A 6000-nucleotide genomic window follows, 5' to 3' on the forward strand; every position below is an offset into this window, starting at 1 on the left:
CATGTGTATTTTTCGATGACATGATGTTGCCAACGCACTTTGACCGACGGAATGGTCTTGGTATGCAAAACTTGATCTTGACGATCAACGATCTCGATAGGTTCCACAATCAGGCTTGCTAAGTGATATTCCTAGCAATCTTTCAAAATTCTTGAGTGCACGATGCACAACTCAAACAGTGTCACGATATAATTTTTTTGTGCAATATCTCAATCTATATACAAATTCTTTGAATGACCTCAAGTGACACTACCTAAGGTCGCTATCGTCAGAAAATCACTATTCTAGACGACCATCGTTAGAGAATTGTCATTCTAACACACTATTTAGAGAATCTCCACTCTGATATCATAGTTAAATAGCCATCACTCGAATGACATCGTTAGATAATCACCATCCTAATGGCATTGTTGAAGAATCACCACTTCAACAACTTTATTAGAGAATCACCACCCTAATGGCATCGTTAGAGAATCACCACTCTAACGGCATTGTTGAAGAATCACTACTTCAACAGCTTCATTAGAAAATCACCACCCTAATGGGATCGTTAGAGAATTACCACCCTAACGACATTGTTGAAAAATCACCACTTCAACAGTTTCATTAGATAATCACCACCCTAATGGCATTGTTAGAGAATCACCACCCTAACAGCATTGTTGAAGAATCACCACTTCGACCACTTCATTAGAAAATCATCACTCTATTGATATCGTTAGAGAATCACCACCCTAACGGCATCGTTGAAGAATCACCATTTTAACCACTTTATTAGAGAATCACCACCTTAATGGCATCGTTAGAGAATCACCACCTTAACAGCATTGTTGAAGAATCACCACTTCAACAGCTTCATTAGAGAATCATCACCCTAATGTCATCGTTAGAGAATCACCACCCTAATGACATTGTTGAAGAATCACCACTTCAACCACTTTATTAGAGAATCATCACCCTAACGGCATTGTTGAAGAATCACCACTTCAACCACTTCATTAGAGAATCACCACCCTAATGACATCGTTAGATAATCACCACCCTAACGGCATTGTTGAAGAATCACCACTTCAACAGCTTCATTAGATAATCACCACCCTAATGGCATCGTTAGAGAATCACCACCCTAACGGCATTGTTGGCATCACTAGGAATCACCACTCGAGCCAACCTTTCTCTTAGCATACCACGATTCCCCACGACTGTGGCTGGGAATGAACTAAGGAGGTGCTATATGGCTCATTCAAAGAGTCCTTCAGTATGCTTTCTACTTATTTGAATCATTTGATGAAGGTTAATCAAGGATCGCTATGGTACATTTAGACCGATTGAAAAAATCAATTCCAGTACATGTTATTATACTTTCGTCTAAGCATCAATAGGTTTATGAAAAGATTTTCTCCAGTTCTTAAGGTAGATGACCCATTCCTAAAAAAAAGATACACAAGTATATTATTGTTATCTCATAGTATTGATTCATGTGGTGATATATTTTTATTAGCATTTATAGTTATTGATAAAGAGTTGGAGAATTCATGGGGGTGGTTTTTTAAACATCTAAAGGAAGAACCCATACACATTAACGAATATAAAGAGAGATTAGAGCTTAGAGTTATCTCATATAGGCATGAAGGTCTAAAGTATGTCGTCTCTCACACATGGTCTACATGTCGTATTAGATATTGCATGAAACATTTAATGAAAAACTTTTCTAAGAAATTTAGTTCACTGCTCAGTACACTTTGGTGGAGGTGCAGCTCGAGCAGCTATGAGACAACAATGCAATTATTTTCTTGTAAAAATTTGAGAGCAAGACAAAATTGCATACAATTATATTGCCACTGACATGAAACTAGAATATTGAGCTAACAATCTTTTTTCAGCAAAAAAATATGGGTGACTAATGTCTAATATAGCAGAGCTTCAATTTGCAGATTCTTGTAATACATGACAAGCCCCTAATTTTTCTTATTGAAAGACTTTGTCTTATACTAATAAAACTTTTTAAGAAAAGAAAAGAATATCAAGAAACATATGACAGGCATTATGGAGCCGAAGGTAAAAAAAAAGCTAGAGAAATGTAGAACTATGTGTGCAAGTAGTGCTACCGTCGGTACGAAGCCCGTGATCGATCTCACAGTTACAATATTGATCTTTATAATCACTTATGCTCTTATGAAGAGTGGTAGATTAGTAGGATTCCTTACGAATATATAATCACATGCATTTTGTATGAGGGCATGCTACCAAAGAATTATTATGACAAGTTTTTTGCAGTTGAATTGTATCAAGTTGTACATAATGAAAATGCATTCTTTTCGATGATAGAAAATGTCTCACATATCGCTTCATCGACTCGTATACATGTCTATCTACCAAAAGTAGTTTATAAAGCAGACCTAAGGTAAAGAGATGAAAAACATAACATAAGGATGTGTCATACAAGTGTTGTGTATGTGTTGAGGTTGATCATAATAGGAAGAAATACAAATAACAATATGTTAGAGTATGTATGCTTTGCAAAATATAGGATTTGTTAAAAGTTGTTTAATGAATTACTTTTTTATATTTATCTAATATTTTTTAATGAATTACTCAAATATCTTATGTCTTTTATGTATTTGTTAAGTATGTCTTTTATGTATAAACGTAAAGAAAAATATGGTAGAAAGGGAACCAAACCTCCATCTCTACCCCAAGCAAAGAACCAATTATGTTGTATGAAGTATAATCAATGTCACGAGTTATGTGTGTATATTTGTCTTACTGTACATGTATGCGTTTATATACTATTTTAATTGGTGATGAGAACAGGTTAATGAGAAAGGAAAAGTTATGCAGCAAAACACAAAAGAGCCAAAAAAGTATGAATTTGCCAAAGAAACTCTGTTGACAAGTAACGTACGTATTAGATTTACTGATTTGTATAGTTGTTATTTTGTTACGTTTGTATATAAACTCATTTTAATATAACATGAATGTACCACATATTTTGATTATATAGCTTCTAGCAAAATTCATACAAAGACTTCAAGCAACCCACAACAAGGACATGAAAATAGGAACACAATTATCAAGGACCTTTTACCTTATCTCCTATGTATTTGTGAGTCTGAAAAGCAAGGTTTTTATTTTATTTTTTACTCTAATAAAAACTAACACTAAACATTTTTTGTTTACGGCAAATGGTCGCAATTAAAGGGTAGAGAGATGGGGCAATTGGGTGCTTAGAGAGCAACAAGTTACCATATCAATTCTTTAAAGTTGACAAGGTATCCATTGAACAAGTTTGCATAAAAAACTTAAATTTTCAGATATATAATGACCTTAAACTCGATTTATATTGCAGCTATTAATTCTTGTGAACTGGGAAAATTACCATTGGGTTCTTTGGGAAATAGACATGAAGGAGGAGGTGTTTAAGATATATAATTTCATGGTATCCATAGATTTTGTAGATGAGAATGACATACAAATAGTATGATGGCATTATTTATTCAATAATGTTCTTGTTTTTTTAAATGTTTGTTAACTCATTTTTTTATATGTTCATTTTTTTCAACATGGTTTGACAATGACTACTACAATAATCGGACAATTGAGATCGTGGAGGGTATTCCTTAACAACTAAATGAATAATTATTTTGCATATATTTGTTAAAATAATTTATATATGTACATATTCTTGACTTGGTATATAATTGTTATATGTATTATTGTGATATATTTATCCTAATGTACATATAATACTTGGGCAGAAACTGAGAATTCAACTTCATGTTGGTACCTATTTATATGTCATGTTCAGTTCAATTCTCTAGGATGTAAGCTATAGTTAATTATTTGTTAATAATCATTTTCTCAAAAAGATGCCACGGAGTACAAGACGTGTATGATTAAATTCTATAAATGCATAAAGAAGAAGACTTTGAATGATGCAAAAAAGAAAGGATGATGGGGAGACAAAGAACGAAAATGAATCATAGAATAACACATATGGTACGAAGGCCAATAAAAAGGGTGAGGTTGATGAGATAACGGTCAGTGGGGTATTGGCTAACGAGATCTTGATAGTTGAGATGTGGACAATTATGGAGAGTTTAGTTTGAATAGTCAATGTAAATTTAAATGAATTGTCAAACTTTAAGGATAAAAATTATGAGTTTAAATTTTGGATGTTCTTTAAATATACTATGATCTTTAAATTATGTTTTGTAAGTAAAGGATGTTCTTTAAACTATTAGTGAGGTTCTAAAAATTTTATATGTTTAACTTTATTTCATATGTGAATTGTGTAATTGTAAACAAGTGAAATTATAAACAAGTGAAATTATAAACAAGTGAATTGTGTAAATATTGTAAATAAGTGAATTATGTAATTATAAACAAGTAAATTATGTAATTGTAAACAGTTGAATTATGTAAATATTGTCAATTTAGATTGAACATGTAAAATTATAAATTTGTGAGAATGAAAATGTCTTAGAAAAAGATAGGCAAAAAATGACTAATATTTGCAAAGATGTGGAAGTCTGCATAAAATATAGATGAAAAATAACCAATATTTGCAAAAATGAGGAGGTCTGCATAAAATATAGGTAAATAATGACAACACTTGCGACAATATAGAAGTATGTAAAACAAATTTGCAAACAGTTGACCAATGCATTTACGAATTCCTTTTAAATATGTGATTCTCCTCCTATAACGAGTTGCAAGGATCGAGAATTTTGCAACAAAAAAATATATGATTTTCTCTCCATTCACATATTTAGCAGAAATTCACATATTCAAGAAAAATCACAAATTTAAGAGTAAATTTTCACATGTAGGAGGAAATTCACATATGTAAGAGAAAAAATGCATAAAGGCTCAAACGATCCCGACCATCCGTATATATAAATATATCATTTTCCTCCTACAAAGAGTTGTAAGGATCAAGAATTTTGCAACAAAAAATATACAATTTTCTCCTAATTTGCATATTCAGGAGAAATTCGCACGTTCAAGAAAAAATTAAGAGTAAATTTGCATATGTAGAAGCAAATCTGCATAAGAGAAAAAATGCATAAAGGCTCAAACGATCCCGACCATCTGTATATGTAAATGGGCACTATGAAAAATGTTGGGCACCTAGATTCTTGGCATTGGATGTGGCTCCCTCTATATCTACATGTCAAGTTTCCTAAGGGGGAGGAGAACGAAGAAGAAGGGAGAAGAATGAAGAAAAAGAAGATGACGGGGAAGAACGAATAGGAAAGAGAAAGTTTCCTAGGGGCAATTGATTCCTTCATGAGGTTCCAGTATCCTGTCTTCGAGTAGATGCTTCGATAGACTAGGTCGATGGATGGCCAACCGTCATTGCGACTCCATTGTTCAGAGAGAGAGAGAGAGAGAGGTGGGGGCACGCTCATCAAGGCAATTTTTTTTTGTTTTTAATTGCTCTGCTCGTCCTTTTTGTAACAAAGAGGATGGAACAATAAAACATGGCATTCTGGATGCGGCAGACGGCGTGAAACGAATGGTTCCAATATGGAGAAACATCCAAGTTGTCGAGTTCATGTCCCATGAACCAAAGAACAAAACAAGGATAATGATTGGAGCCATATGGCCCACAATTCACCACCAAGGAAGCGTTATATGTCTATGTTGGACTCCTAAAAACTTATAAATTACATGGCAGGTGGCCCATCATGACCTTTGAAGAGTATGAACAACACATACTATATGAAATATGCTAAAAGGGCTTTTTGAGTTTTCTTGTTTTATTTTTAAATTTTGATCATACAAATAGTTATCTAAATGCTTGATTTTATAGGGATCAACTCTTGGGGCATTTGATTCCAAACACATGGGTAGGATTTTGTAAGGTTTGAAAAATCAATGGTCCAAAATCTTTGTAAATTTTTTATACTTCAAATATTGTTTTTCATTAAAAAAACATGATCCAAGTGTTGATTCCGAGTAAATCAACCATGCTAAACATATTTTGGAGTTATC

This window comes from Nuphar pumila, chromosome 12, assembly GCF_984573655.1.
Source record: "Nuphar pumila chromosome 12, dmNupPumi1.hap1.1, whole genome shotgun sequence".
NCBI lineage: Eukaryota > Viridiplantae > Streptophyta > Magnoliopsida > Nymphaeales > Nymphaeaceae > Nuphar > Nuphar pumila.